General features: G+C 34.5%; 1 protein-coding gene across 10 annotated transcripts in view; it reads right to left on the bottom strand.

Moving 5' to 3' along the window:
* The window catches only part of IKZF2 (IKAROS family zinc finger 2), a 197,510-nt gene that overhangs the window by 141,524 nt on the left and 40,039 nt on the right, over window positions 1-15,947 (bottom strand). The window lies entirely within an intron of this gene.

The following is a 15,947-nucleotide window of genomic DNA, read 5'->3' as shown; positions in this document are numbered from 1 at the left end:
CTAATGGAACAGTGGAACTAGGAGGTGAAAGGGTGGCATAGCCCAAGTGATGACACTTGGAGGCTGGATGAACTGTGCTATTGACATAAAATCTAACACTTGCTAATGGCCCCTTGAAGGGCAATGATTAATTGATGGTACTTGTAGAGGCTGTGCAGAGAGGAAGATTTCCCCAGATGCAGGATGATGAGGGTCAATAGGCCATATGCAGACAAGTAGCTTCATAGAGAAAAAATGTCTCTCTCTCTCTCTCTCTCTCTCTCTCTCTCTCTCTCTCTTTCTCCCCCCCTCTCTCTTTCTCCCCCCTCTCAATTAGATATAGATATAGATATAGATATATAGATATAGATATAGATATAGATATAGATATAGATATAGATATAGATATAGATATAGATATAGATATAGATATAGATATAGATGTAGATGTAGATGTAGATATAGATATAGATATAGACATAGACATAGACATAGACATAGACATAGACATAGACATAGACATAGACATAGACATAGACATAGACATAGACATAGACATGGATATGGATATGGATATGGATATGGATATGGATATGGATATGGATATGGATATGGATATAGGTATAGGTGTAAGTATAGGTATAGGTATAAGTATAGGTATAGGTATAGGTATAGGTATAGGTATAGGTATAGGTATAGGTATAGGTATAGGTATAGGTATAGGTATAGGTATAGGTATAGGTATAGGTATAAGTATAGGTATAGGTATAGGTATAGGTATAGGTATAGGTATAGGTATAGATAGGCATATATATAACTATAAATATAATATAGATTTAGATAGATATAGATATAGATATCAATATATAAATAGATATAGATACAGATATATGATATGGACTCAATTCCTTAAGGGGAATGGGATAAAAGTGGATTTTAATCTCAACAGGATAGTTCCTAGGTTCTGAAATAGTTTGAATGCAACTATGTGGTAGTGGTCTATCTTTCAGAACATAAAACTGTTAGTGTAAAAGCAGGTTGGAGTGGTGTAACTAAATCCAAAGAGAAGTGAGGGTGTTTGACATAAGCAATTAATTCAAAATACCACTACACTATAGCACACATCTGTCTTGCTACATTTTGAAAGCACTGGAAGAAACCAGCATACATAATGTTACCAGTTTACTGGCAACAGACCAAATATAAATCACAAATCACAAAGCTGTACCAGCTTTGTGGTAATGACCTCTTTGGCATGGCAACCCAATTCATAAAATAACATTCAGCACTTTTTTATAAATATAAGATAAATATAAGGAAAGAGAGAAATATAGTATCTGGGAAATTAGAGAGAGGCTTCACATAGGAAGCAACAACTGAATCTTGAAGGAAGATAATGAGTCTAAGATATAAGAAAGCAGGAAAAAAACTTTCCAAACATGAGGGTCATATTAACAAAGGCTAGAAAGAGCAACTAAGGGGAAATATGGCAGCAGAGGACTAGAACAGTTAGCAGACCAGTTTGGTTAGTACATGTAATACATGAAAGGGATATGAAATGTGCCTAGAAAACTAGTCAGATGTGGATGTCAGACTGTGGAACCAGGTACCTCTCTGGGCTAAGGGGACTTTATTCTAGAGAACACAGGATGTAATGAAGTTTGATAAAACAGAAGGGGAAAAAAGGTAAGAACTCTGCTGTAAAGAATACTCTTGACAGTTATGTAAGGATGGAACAAAGAGGCAAAAAGCTGGAAGAAGGCAAACTTTCAAAGTGCTATTACGATAGTACAAAGAGGAATTGAGAATCTCAATTTTAATACTGTCAGGACAAAAAAAAAGCAGAAGTGGGTTATGGACAAAGTAGAAAAACTGACTAAAGATGCAGGCAGGAAAGTAAGGAAAATTTTAGGATAACGCCAGAAATATAAAAGGAAAAAACAAACATGATACCTTCCTAATGAAATATGATCTAGCTGCAGATAGAAAGGTGATTGATTTGAGGTGCAGAATAAGATAGATTTTCTGAACATGACTAATGTATGGATTTGTTTTGACTACACATATTTGTTAAAAGGATTTTGTTTTACTTTTTATTTTTCCAATAGGGAAAGGACAGGAGAAATAAAAATTGATTTATGTCCATTAAAAAAATTAAAATTTAATTTAAAAAAAGATGCAATCTCAAAAAAAAGAATGCATGTTTACAATAAGGAAATTTAGAAGATAAGCAAGTTTATGGAGCTAAATAAGTTTTTTTTTATTGAGTTTTTTCTATTGAGTTTGAAATGCCATTGGGATATGTAAGTCAAGTTTTTCAGCATGTAGATAGTAATGCCATAGTAGAATCAAGGAAAGATTAGGAATGAATAGAAAGAAAACAGAGTCATCTCCACAGAGATAGTAAATTGTAGTCAATGATGAGATCGCTAATATGGTGTAGAGAAAGAAAAAGATATGTGACAGACCAGGGAAATATCCAACAAAAGTTACTAAAGATGGATCAAACTGAAAAGAAAAAGATCAGGAAAGTACATCTTGGAGGATGGAATGATCAATAGGGTCAAAATCTACAGAGATATCAAGTAGTCTGGGGCAATGAAAAAAAGCCCTGACATTTAGAAGTTACAGATTTCAACAATTTTAGCAATAAAGTTTTAACAAATTTAACAATGCAGATTGTGGGGAAGGTTGAGTAATCAGGGAGAGGCACATAAGTGACCCAATGAATGGAAAGGATTTTTTTCTATAAAGTTCATTCTGCTTCTACCATAGCCATAACTTTAATAGGAACAATTTGGATGCCATGTGATTCAATTTGATTCAGCAAGCATTTTCTTATCTCTTTGGTCCTTTATACTGACTAGCATTTATATAGCACTTAACTGTGTAAAACATGATATTATTATCCTCATTTTAATGAAGCTGAGACAAGTAACTTGTTCAGGTTCATTAGAAAATATATAAGGAAGCATGGTTAAAACTTGGGTTTTCCTAAATCCAAGTATAATACTCAGAATGAATATGTAGAAACATCAATATGCATCATCAATTTCCAATACAAATAATAGGAAAAAATTAATATGAAACCGTATTTCTCAATTACTAACAACTTATTTTTACCCATCACAAATATGTGATGAATTGAAAATGGTAATTCCAATAGTGTCTTACTTTTCTGTATGTCTTTCTGAATTTCCTTCTGCAACTTAACATGTATTTTTGGTACATTTCATTAATAGTTTGGGTTTTTTGCATCACTCTTATCTCCTTAATATCCATTGCCCTCTCAATAAAACTAACAAACAACTAAATGTCCCTTTTAACAATTATAGTTAAGCTAAAAATATCTTTCTTTGACTATATCATAAGAATAATTTATTATGGATCTTCTGGAACTGAGGATTTTCATTACATTGATCAATGTCTTTCAAAGATTTTTCTATAATAATGTTATAGTTATTTTACAAATTATTTGTTTGCCTCTTCTTACTTCACTCTGAAAGTTTTACAGAAAACTTATACTCAAATTCAATATAGGTCTTTCCAGGTTTCTTTGGATCTGTCCCTTTCATCTTGTCTCAGGGTACAATTCCATTATATTCAAATTCTGTAATTTACCTATTCCCCAATTGATAGGTAAATCTTATTTCTAGTTCTTTATTATAACAAAAAATGTTGAATCAATATTTTCATACATGTGTATGTATGAATATCAATATTTTTATACCTACATATATTTCCCTTTCTCTTTGATTTCTTTGGGTTCATTAAGTATTTAAGTACCCACCACAAGCATGGTCCTGAGCTAAGGGCTGAAGATATAAAGTTAAAAACTACAACAATAATAACAAAACAGTCTCTGACATTAAGAAGCATTGCACTGGGAGGAAGACAACACACAGATAAGCAAATGAAAAACAAATTTAAATAGGCCTCCAACAGAGGTGCCACTTAAGTTAAATCTATAAGTAAACTAAGGACCCAAGGCAGCAGATGTAAGGAGGGAGAGCATTCAGGACTGGTGACAGTTTTGTGCAAAGCCATTGAGATGGAGGAGTGTCACAGGTGGAAGAACAGAATATGCTGTCTTGGCTGGATAACAGAATATGTAAGAGAGAAATGGGAAACAAATCTGCAAAGATAAACTGAAGCCAGATAATACAGGGGTTTTAAATGCTAACTACTGGGAGTTTACATTTTATTTTAAAGGCAGAAAGAATTATTGGAGATTTTTGAGTCAAAGAATAATATAGACAGACTTCTTAAGAATCATTCATTTATCAGCTATGTAAATCATGAATCAGAGAAGGGAAAGAACTACAGATGAGGACACCAATTAGAATGCTAAGTGGAAGACAGAGGGTTGGACTTGTATTCAGGAAGCCTGAGTTCTATTCCTCTCTTTAGACATGTATTAGCTATGCAACCCTGGTCAACTCCCTTACTCTGTCAGCCTCAATTTCCTCATCAGTAAAACAGGGATAATAATAGACAAGTTGTTGTGAGGATCAAATGAGACATGATACATAAATTATACCAGTATATGTATTTATCTATTATTAATCATAATTAGAACTGTCATAATAAAAGTTATCATTATCAAAATATTATTATTATCACTATTAAATAGGGTGGTGACATTGTGAATACAGCACATGAGAAGGATGTGAGAGATTCTATGCTGAAGAACTAACAACAATTGGCATCTGTTTATCTATATGGGATGAAGGAGAGGAAAGAGGGAAGGATAAAGCCAGAGTTGTAAACCTCTGTGAGTCAAATAATGGTGATATCCTAAACAGAAATAGGAAAGTGAAAAAGAGAGAAGGACAAAAGAGAATATGAATAATTTTGGAAAAAAGTAATTTCAATCAAATAATAATGTCAAAAGTGAGACTCCAAGGGTCGAGAAGTGAAAGTAGAGGATAAGACAATGAGTAGAAATGGCTTTTGTACTAAATTTTAGTGAGAAAGTGAGAAGAGACATAAAATTATGGGCTGAGGATATGATAGGGTCAAATGCATTTTTATAGGATAGAAGAGTCTTGGACATACGTGTAAACATCAGAAAAAGAAGCAGAAGATAAGCAGAGATTAAAAATTAAAAGGTGAGTTGTGAGAGTAATCTTGTGAAAAATATGAAAAAAAATATTACCAAGGCATAAGGTTAGATTTTGTAAAGTTATGAATGGCTCTAGAACAAGGGAGCAAGAGAGTTCATTGTAGAACTAAGTATATAATAGAACTGGTTACATAGAGAGTTTAGATTAGAAAGGGAGGAAAATACAATTATTGAAAGGGTCCTTCCAGTCCCACTGAGAGGTAGAGGAACTATGGAACTACAGGTAATGGTGAGGATAACGATTTTTGTATCTAAGCAGACCAGATAATTTAGAATATTTGTTGCTGCTACTGCTACTGCTACTGCTACTGATGCTGATGCTGATGCTGATGCTGATGCTGATGCTGATGCTGATGCTGTTGGTTTTTAGGAGATAACTAAATCTTAACTGAAATAATACTTTTTTAAAAAAAACTGGCACTTATTTAGCAAGGAGAGGAAAGGGAATATGTGCAACAAGAATAAAGGTGTGAATATGTTGTGTATGAATTGAAGGTTCTAGATACCTTTCCTTAAATCTGTTAATGGAATATCTGCCTCCCACAAGCAAGACAAAACTGCCTTTCCTTATATTGGCAATACATTGAATACTGAAATCTATATACATTTCTCCAAACATCTGTTTCGTCATATCTCCAAAAAACATAGTGTTGAGACATATTGGACTCTGGTTTGGAAATGGGGATTTTTCTATTGATCTGCCGATGACAAGTGATACAATCACAATGAAATATTTTAGGGAAACAGGAAGTCTCCAAGATGGCTCTGTTTGGAAATGGAAGAGCAGAACCTGGGCAGATGGTCTGGCTTAAGGAGAGTAGAACCAGGAATTTAAGTAGAATGACATATATGGCATTATCATTCTTATAAAACAATAAGGGTTATATATATATATATATATATATATATATATATATATATATATGCATATATCCTTCACTAAAATGACCAAAGGGAAGTGGAAGTGGAATGACTTGGGATATAAAGTTTTCAGGGATTGAATGGGTAAAAGGGGTTAAAACAGTGGTGATTTTATCAGTATTCCCAGGTTTTCATATTGTACTTAATAAAAATTAATAAAAGCAAAAAATTGTTGTAATTGTTGTGATAATTTTGTTATTCAATTATAAACCATATGCTGTAGTTTATCTCTGAAGATCCTCAGGACTTTCCAAAGTAAAGCACCTGTGTAGCAAGAAGGAAACTCTTGGTTCAAACTCTAATGTACAATGCTATTGTTAACTTTTATTATCCTAACATGATCTGTGTGCCAGGTATGATATGCATGATAATTCTATATTTTAGAACGAAAAAGCAAACCTCAACTATAGAACCAGGTCTTGTCAAGAGACAATAACAATAATAATAGCTCATATTTGTATAGACTTTAGACCCACTCTTAGATGAAAGATTTACCCTTTCTTTCAGGAGATTAGGGGCAATAAAACATCATTATATTCTGAATAGGTGTCTCAGGGGATTATTGTGTAGTACTTAGCAGTAGCTGCTGCTCAGGTGAAGAGATAAGAGAATAATTATTGTCTGACACTTACTGATATGGAATGAACCATGTGATCCTTAATGAGGAAGTTTTCTTAAGGAAATGTGTGGACAAGCATGGGAATCCTAATGTCTAGGCAATGACTTAACAAGAAAGAACCATTTGAAATTCTGGTTTTTAGAAAATAATCATAATAATATAACAAAATTAGCATTTATATAGAGCTTAAAATTACACCCATGATTTCACTTTCTTTTCATAACAATCCTGGTAGATAGGTGCTACTACAATACCCATTTTACAAATGAGAAGACTGAAACAAACTGAAATATCTGGTCAATGGTCACACAGGTATTAAGTATGTGGAGAATAACTTGAACTCTAGATTTACTGTCTCCAGGATCAGGGATCTATCTACTGTACCCCCCAGAACTTAGAACAATGCTTTGCATGGTATGGCTTGTGTAACTAATGATGACTGAAATGAACTGAAGGAGTCCAAATTTGTGGATAACCTGTCTTTTGAAGGAAACAAAAAAACAGGAAAATCTTGAAAACTGTAATTCATAATGGGTTAGGTCAGAATGGTAGGGGGGGGGGTTGATGATAACTACTGTCACCCAAACTGTGACTTCTTAAAGAGATATGCCCAAATAATACCTGTGTAGCATCAGATAAGAACATCCTTGAAGAATATCAACTCTTAATTGGCATGTTTGCACTAGGAATGCTAAGAAGAATTCTTAAGCACAGCTTCATCTACTGCCTACATGAGACTAATGTGATCATGCTAAGTCCAATATTTTGATTCAATAATCAAGATGTACATTTGGAGTGAAAAGAGAAAAGGGAATTTGGAACCAGGGTTCCATTACCCTCATTAGTCCAAATCACAAAAAAGAGAAGTATTAGTTTTATTATCTTAGAGTTTGAAGAAATCTGGAAAGGTAGGGAAGTCATCTAGTTCTTTCATTTTGTAGACAAATTGCCAAGTGTCTTTTATAAGATATCATTGTTTGTTAATAACAAAATCAAAACTAGTATTCAGATCTCCTAACTTTCAATCCAGTGCTTTTTCTATTATTCAACATCTTCTTGAAGTAATATAACAATATCATAGCTTGCATTTATATTAGGTTAAAAAGCAGTATGGTCTTTCAAGTAAACTACTTGTTGCCCAATCTGATCCATTTTCCAAGGATGATTTCACATTTTCTAGTGAAAACTCTTCAAGTAAATAATAAAAGGCAAATCCATTGACTTTCAGAACTTAGAGGTTAACATGGTCCAAACAGCATCATCACTGGTACAAATGGCATTATCCCTCTGTATCACCCTGATGTTAAAGGGATTTATCCTTCAATATGAAAAAAAGTGATTTATCTCATGATCAATACTTTTGGAAACAAAATTATTTTCCTGACCTGATTGGTTCTAAATAGGAATTCATTTCATGATAAGAAAAAGTCACAAAAACTATATCATTCATGTGGCTCTCAGGGTGTGAAAAACTAAGTACCAGTAATGTGTGTTATTTCAGTATTAAAAATATAAATCATCAAATATGTAGTTTTATTTATATGAAGTAAATACTTCCTTTGAAAAATAATATGTATCTAATATTTGTCTTCCAGAAGCAAAAGGATTTCTACTGTAAAATGAAAACATATGCATTCATATTGAGTATACTCTCCAGAAGAATTATTTTGAAACCATTCATTTCTAATGCACTACTATAAATTTAACATGGAGGAAGTTTCTAAAATTAAAGAAGATTATATTAACACTAAAGACTTGCAGAAGAGTTACCCTAACTCTGGTTCTCAATAAACTCATCAACAGGTTAAGACTGAATAAATAATAATAGTCATAATAATAAATAATATAAATCATGATAATAACTTCATGTTGCCTTTAGGATCTAATCTAGTACTTAAAATTATAAACCTAAAATTTTTGATGTGACATTTTGGTAGCCATGGTACTTTTCTCTCTTTTACTATTATTTTGGGATGTTCCTAGTCTCCTCTTAGCTTGTACCTAAATAGAATGTTTTACTAGCAATCAGGTGCAACTGTACTAATTTAGGACATTTTAAGAACTAGACGTCACATGAGAATTTAATCTCTATCTCTGCCACCTTGGGAAAATGAATGCCTTTACAGTTAGATTTCTTAAAATGGATAATAGATTAATTGGTACAAGTTCTCAAATTAATAGATGTTTGCCTGGCTAACCAGCCCTACAGCAAGCCAGGCAACTTTAGATATCCAAATCTCCAGAATTATAATAAGATACTGCTGTTCACACCCTGAAACCCATCAATCAGAATGATCTCCAGCCTAAAAAAAACAAACAACTGAAAACCCAATAGGGATATCTTATCTAAATGTACTATGACTCAAATTACATGGATTATGGAAAAGAGAAAGGAGAGGAAGGAGACAGAAGGGAGGGAAGGAAAGAAAAAAAAAAGAAAAGAGGGGAGAGAGGAATCTTAGATACATTGCATACCAGACATGTCAAAAATTTAACAAAGCAGCCAGTTTTAAAGTACTACTTAAGGAAGTCTCTAAATTATTCAATCTAATTAAACAAGCATTTATTAAACGGGTACAGACTATGTATATATCACTGTGCTACCATGGTAAATCAATGAAGTAGGATGCAGGCCCTGCTTTCAAAGAACTTTCTTTTTTTAATTTTATATTATTAAAATAATCTTGTTGTGAGAATAATAATAAAACCCCTCCCCTACTCCCCAAAAAGGAAGAGAAACCTCAAGAATAGTGAGCAAACAAAATATATATTTCAGTCTGTATTGAGATTCCAATGGCTCTGTCTGTGGAATGAGTTGCATTCTTTATTGTAAGTCCACCAAAGAAGTTACTTCTATATTTTTCCCACAGTTGCTATTACTAGATGTATTGCCCTCCACCCTATTCCTTCCCACTCTCATTTTTTTTTCCTATTCTCTCTCTCTCTCTCTCTCTCTCTCTCTCTCTCTCTCTCTCTCTCTCTCTCTCTCTCTCTCTCCTTTCACCCTGTCCCTGCTCAGAAGTGTGTTGTATCTGAGTACCCTCTCCCACAATCTTCCCTCTCTCCTTTCACTTATTGCCTCTGTTCCCCCTTATCCCATCCTTTTTGTCTCTTTTTTTTCTCTAGGGTAAGATACATTTCTATACCCTATTAAGTGGGTATATTATGTCCTCTCTGAGCCATTTCTGATGAGAATGAAGGCTCACTCATTCCTCCTTGCCTTCCCTTGTTCCACTCCATTGTAAAAACTTCCTCTTGACTCCTATGTGAAATAGTGAAATATCTTAGCCCCTTCTTCCTCTTTTCCCTTCCTCCCAGTACTTTCCTTCATCACCCATTGATTCCATCTTTTTACTATATTATACCATCATATTCAGCTCCTTCCTGTGCCTTGTCTATATATGCTCCTTCTAACTGCTCTTATAAATGAGAAAGTTCATGAGTTATCAATATCTTCTTCCCATGCAGAAATACAAACAGTTCAACATCATTAAGTTCCTCATGGTTAGTCCTTCTCATCCACCCCCTCTATGGTTCACCTGAGTCCTGTTCTTGGAGATCAAACTTTCTATTTAGCTCTGGTTGTTTGAACAGGAAAGTTTGAAAGTCCCGTTTCATTGAAAGTCCATCTTTTCCCCTGAAAGAGGTTGTTGATTCTCAGTTGTAAACCAAGGTCTTTTGCCTTCTGGGATATCATATTCCAAGCCCTATGAGTCTTCAATCCAGATGCTGCCAGATCCTGTGTAATCCTAACTATAGAGCCATGGTAGCTGAACTGCTTGTTTCTGGCAGCTTTTAGCATTTTCTCTTTGACTTGGGAGTTTTGGAGTTTGACTACAATATTCCTCAAAGTTTTTCTTCTGGGATCTCTTTCAGGAAGTGATACAATTTCTATTTTATCCTCTGCTTCTAGAATTTCAGGGCAATTTTGCTGTATTATTTCTTGAAAAACAAAGTATAGGCTCTTTTCCTGGTCATGACATTTAGGTAGTCCAGTAATTTTTAAATTGTCTCTTCTGGATCTATTTTCAACTGTTTTTCCAATAAAATGTTCCATATTTTCTTCTAATTTTTTTGGTAGTCTTATTTATTCCTGGGTTCTTTCAAATTCATCAGCTTCCTTTAGTTCCATTCTGCATTTGAAGGAGTCATTTTCTTTAGGGAGCTTTTTTATCTCCTTTTCCAGCTGGTCACTTCTGCTTTTTAAGACATTCTTCTCCTCATTTGCCTTTTCTGTTGCTTTTTTTCCATTTGGCCTAAACTGGTTTTAAACATTATTTTCTTCATTTTTTTTTAATTTCTTTCACCAAGTTGTTAACTTGGTTTTCATAATTTATTTGTATTGCTCTCATTTCTCCTCCTAATTTTTCCTCTACCTCCCTTAATTACTTTTTAAAGTCATTTTTTGAACTCATCCATAGCCTGAGCCCATTTTCCATTTTTCTTCGATTTTGTCATCATTTAAGTATGTATTTTGGTCTTCAATAGGACAAAAGTAATTTCCTATGGTCAGATTCTTCTCTTTCTGTTGTTTGCTCATTTCCTCAGCCTATGACTCATTTTATCACACTTCCAAGGTTTTTTTTGGGGGGTGGCTTGGGGACAATCCACAGGGATCTTAATTCCTCTAAAGTCTTATGAGAGGCTTCAGGCCATAACCTCTGCTCTGAAGCTGTAAGGATGGTCCCTGCTCAGTTATGGTAGTGTGGAAGCCCAAACTGCAACCTGGATCTGAGTGTAGGCAAACAGCTGAGTCCTGTCCCAGGGAGAGCAGAGAGATTTCTGCAGTCTCCCCTGACCCCCTAACTGTCTATGGGATGAGAGTTCTGGACATGCTGGGTGGCTCTGCCAACTCCTACTGCAGGTTCTCAACATGGGGCTGCTCTGAGGCCAGTGCAGCAGAGTTTTCTTACCACCCCTTTCAGCTGTTCCAATGATTTAACTGTCCCCTCTGCCATAGAACCTGGCATCCAGCCCTGGTGTACTGTAGCTTTTTTTCAGCCCCCAGTCCCAGTGGAACAGACCTGTCTCAGAGATGTTCTAAGTTGTCTTAGACAGGGAAATTGTATTAGTCAGTCTTTCCGTGGATTCTGCCCTTCTAGATTTTGGTTCAAGTTATAATTTGATGGCTTTTGGAGTTTTTGGGGAACAAGTTTTCAGGAATTCCTGCCTTCGTGCTGCCATCTTGGCTCCACCCCATCAAAGAACTTTCAGTCAAATAGGAGGATATATATAGAAATGACTAGACTAACATACAAGATACAAAAATCATGTGTACATCAGAGACAAGACCTGAATGTTCCTGACTCCTTGAAACCATGGCTCGCTATCCACTCTGCCATGCCAACTATTTCTTCTTTTCCTATGTATATATATATATATATATATATATATATATATATATATATATATATATGACTATATTGATGACTATATTGTGATACACATAAACTATAGAAGCATTAATGTATGTTTGGTCATTCTGTGATGTACCTTATAGAGCAAACATTTTCTAAGCTATGATATCAAAATGCAAGTGTTGGCAGGTTTTATCAAGATGGAAAGATTTTAAGTATGAGATCAATGATAGACTGTATGTCCTTTATGAAAGATCAGCCTAGCTAATCTTTTGGTCATAGAAACTCTCAAAGACAATCTAAAAATTGCAAATTGGTTGCAATTCCCCATAGCAATCTTCAGGGATCTCTTAAGCAATAATACAAATAAATTACTATGAGAAATCTGAAACAGGAAAAAATATGTTCATCTGTGGAGATATTCAGGAACACTTCAAAAAAGAGTTGTGAACTGATTTGGGCCTTGAAGAAAAGGAGGAATGTCAATAGTTAGAGACCAGAGAAAACAGAAGAGCATTCCCACCATAGGAGTAGATGTTAGAAAAACAAGGATAGTCAACTTTTTAAAGTTTTTTCTTAAAAATGAAGAATAGCTTCATTTTTACAAGCAAATATACATCCAAAACAGGAAAATTCTTGAACACAATATAGCACTATATTTTGCTGTATTGGAAAATTAAAATAATTTGTATTTCTTCAGCATTCTAAATATAAACTACTATCATCTCTCTCTAGAAAAACAAAATTCAAAAAATATATAATAATAAATAGTTTATCTTTAAATTGTTTATTCCACTATCCAAATACTTATGTTCATTATATATTTAGTTAATCAATAAAGCAATGTGGAGAGAAAGAACAATTATGAGGAGCTTATGGGTACCTTTTAGTATTGAACAACATTGCAGCAGAACAAGATTACTGAGAGTGAACATGTCATAATAGACAGAGTTGGATCTAAAGTCAGGAAAGTCTAGGTTCAATTCCCACCTGAGTATATCTCATCTGAGACAGGATCCTGGACAAGCTAAATTCCCATCACTAAAATGGGAAAACACCCTAGCACTTATCTCACAAAGTTGTTTTGAAAAACTGTAATGAATTTAAGTTGTTTTGCAAACACTGAAACACTATGTAAATGACAGCAATTATTATAAAAAGCAGTCACACACTGGAACATAATAATCAATGTCAGCCCCCACAGTGACTACTACAACTTCCTGTAGAATTTAGAAGTAATCCCCCTCACTCTTTAGAGAATGTCTATACAGAGTTGACATAGGCTACCAAAATGAAAAAGCTGAAGTTGTTACTCTAAGAGATAAAAGATGTGTGAAATATGGAACACATTTTCCCATAGAATCAATGTTATTTTATATTAGAATTTGAGTTCAGTTAAATTAATGGGAATTTTTTAGATTTTTTTTTAAGGCAATGCGGTTAAGTGGCTTGCCCAAGGCCACACAGCTAGGTAATTATTAAGTGTCTGAGGTCGGATTTGAACCCAGGTACTCCTGACTCCAAGGCCACTGCTCTATTCATTGCGCCACCTAGCTGCCCCAAATTAATGGTTTTTCAAGGTTATGTTTTACATTAAGTAAAGCATTGCTCCTCTGGGAACAAGTGGCTTATAATTTGAACTTTTGAAATACAACCTGTTTGGAGATAGTTGGAGATATACAGGCAATTACTGTCACTGACCAGGCTGGCTGCTATTATTATAATATTTAAATTCCATACTTCCATATATACACTCCCTTGAATGATCCTTTTCTTCTAACTGTCTCTCCTGTTTCCCTCCCTAAATGACACATGAATTATCCTCTCCCAATATCTTTAGCAAGATCATTTTTTTTAAATTTTAGTTTCTTAAAACTAATTCCCTAGAGGCTTCAGCAATATTCCAAGAACTGGAAATGCAGTCTCTTCTTAAGCAGTAAATACACAGTCATTTTCAGTTGGTGAATGGATAGTACAGGGTATCCCCAACAATAGAAATGAATAAATAATATTAACTTTAATTAACATTTATAAAATATTTACTGCGTGTAAAAGATAATTCAAAATGAAGAATTTGCTTTAACTATAATCACTTGAAGTATGTCTTAATTCTTCCTATCAATAAACACTTAACATCCTATTTGGCACATAGTAGGCCCTTAATAAGAGTTTAATGTTTGAAAACTGTTTGGTAATTAAAAAAGATATCTGGTTGAATTTTACTAGAAGTTATTTCCTGATTTCATTTTAGCTATTTCATATACATATGATTTTTTATAGTAGTCATTTAAGTTCTTTTTACATCACTCTTCCAGAAACAGCCCAGAAGGATAATCTCAGAATCAGGACCTTTCAGGATCTTGCTTCTGTCTCTTAGTGTTTGTGTAATTTTGTATAAGCAACTTAATCTCTCAGTCTCCCCAGAAATTCTCTTAGATTTTAAGTTACAGAATAGTTACTGGATTTGTAATGGAATAGAAAGTTTACTCACTAGGAACTCCTCATATTTATATTGATTAAATAACATGGGCAAACAAACAAACAAAATGGTCATAACAGAATATAATCTTATTGATCAAATAAAGAATCCCTATACCAATGAAAGTTAAGGGCTAATCTATCCCTCTGAGCCCCCATCTGAAAAGAGTGGTCTGGAGATGAGGCCCTAAGCAAGTAAATTTTGTAAAGGGGGAGAGTAAAAATACAATTAGAATAGGAAAGTAAATCTAGAGCTTAGAGCTAGGTCTGGAGCATTTCAAGAAATGCAAGCCTGGATGGGGCATAAAAAATAAATTAAGCATCAGGAAGGGAAATGCCAAAAGAGAAAAGGAGATCCTGAAAAGTGAAATCAAACAATATATATTACCTACCTCCTTTTTTTTTCCTGAAGGATGACCTCTGCTTGGAAATTTATGGTAATCTACTTCCTATATTATAAATTTTGGTCTCATAGCCACCTCAATTGATATGAAAAAAACAGTTCAACGAAGAGTTAATTATTGAGCTGAGATAAACCTTAAGTTTTAGGCAAAAGAAATTTTGAGAAACTGAAACTATGAACCAGAGGAACAGAGTTGAGGCAGATGGAAGAGGAAAATAATAAAGAGAAAATGTAGGATGGGTACATGTAATCCCTTCATAGATTAAATGGGGTCAGGCAGTGCAGAGAGAGAGTTTCCTTTTTAAACCACCAACTGGAGTGTTCTGGGTGGTTACTGAAATTGTCTACCTTTCCTTGACTTAAATCCTAGGGTTCATGCCTTAACTGCAGAAGCATGTCTAGCCAAAGGACAGGCCACAGTCTCTAATAGAGAGCTCTGCACATAGGTAGGTATTTAAGGAAGCTTCACTGCATTGAATTGGAAGATATGGCCAACACCATACTAATCCCCACCTCTATCTTCCTATAGGTGAATGAAAGTAAAAGAAACAAGAACCAGCTTGAAGGGGAGAAGTCAAGGTATCATTTAATATCCATAGGGTATGGCAATGAGTCGGCTCCAATCTTGGCTAGACTTGGCTAGTCCAACCTACTCTGGTTGTGTGTGGGGGGGGGGGGGGCGGAGTCTATGAGTGTATGAAGCTCCAAGGTTGCTTCCCTAAGTCTCTAGAAAGTCCAGCAAATGATCCCAAAGCAAAAGAATCTGGGTCTCCATTCTCCAACATGCCAAACAATAAAAGGATCTGGTGAAAATAGTGTCTATATAGAATAGTCAAGAAGAATGTCTATGGGTGGAAGAGACTCAATCTGGAATTTCACTAGCATAAGGCACCTTTTCTGCAACAAACAAAAAAGATACTCATAGCACTCAGAGGTTAAATGATTTGTCCATTGGCATATAGCCAGTATGTGACAAAGGCAAGACTTGAACTTAGGACTTCCTGGCTTCCTATCTACACTTTACCTCTACCTCTGCTTAGTTTTACTTTTACCCCAACTAGGAGA

The sequence above is a fragment of the Macrotis lagotis genome, chromosome 6 (genome assembly GCF_037893015.1).
Source record: "Macrotis lagotis isolate mMagLag1 chromosome 6, bilby.v1.9.chrom.fasta, whole genome shotgun sequence".
NCBI lineage: Eukaryota > Metazoa > Chordata > Mammalia > Peramelemorphia > Peramelidae > Macrotis > Macrotis lagotis.
This window is presented reverse-complemented; position numbering and strand designations above follow the sequence as displayed.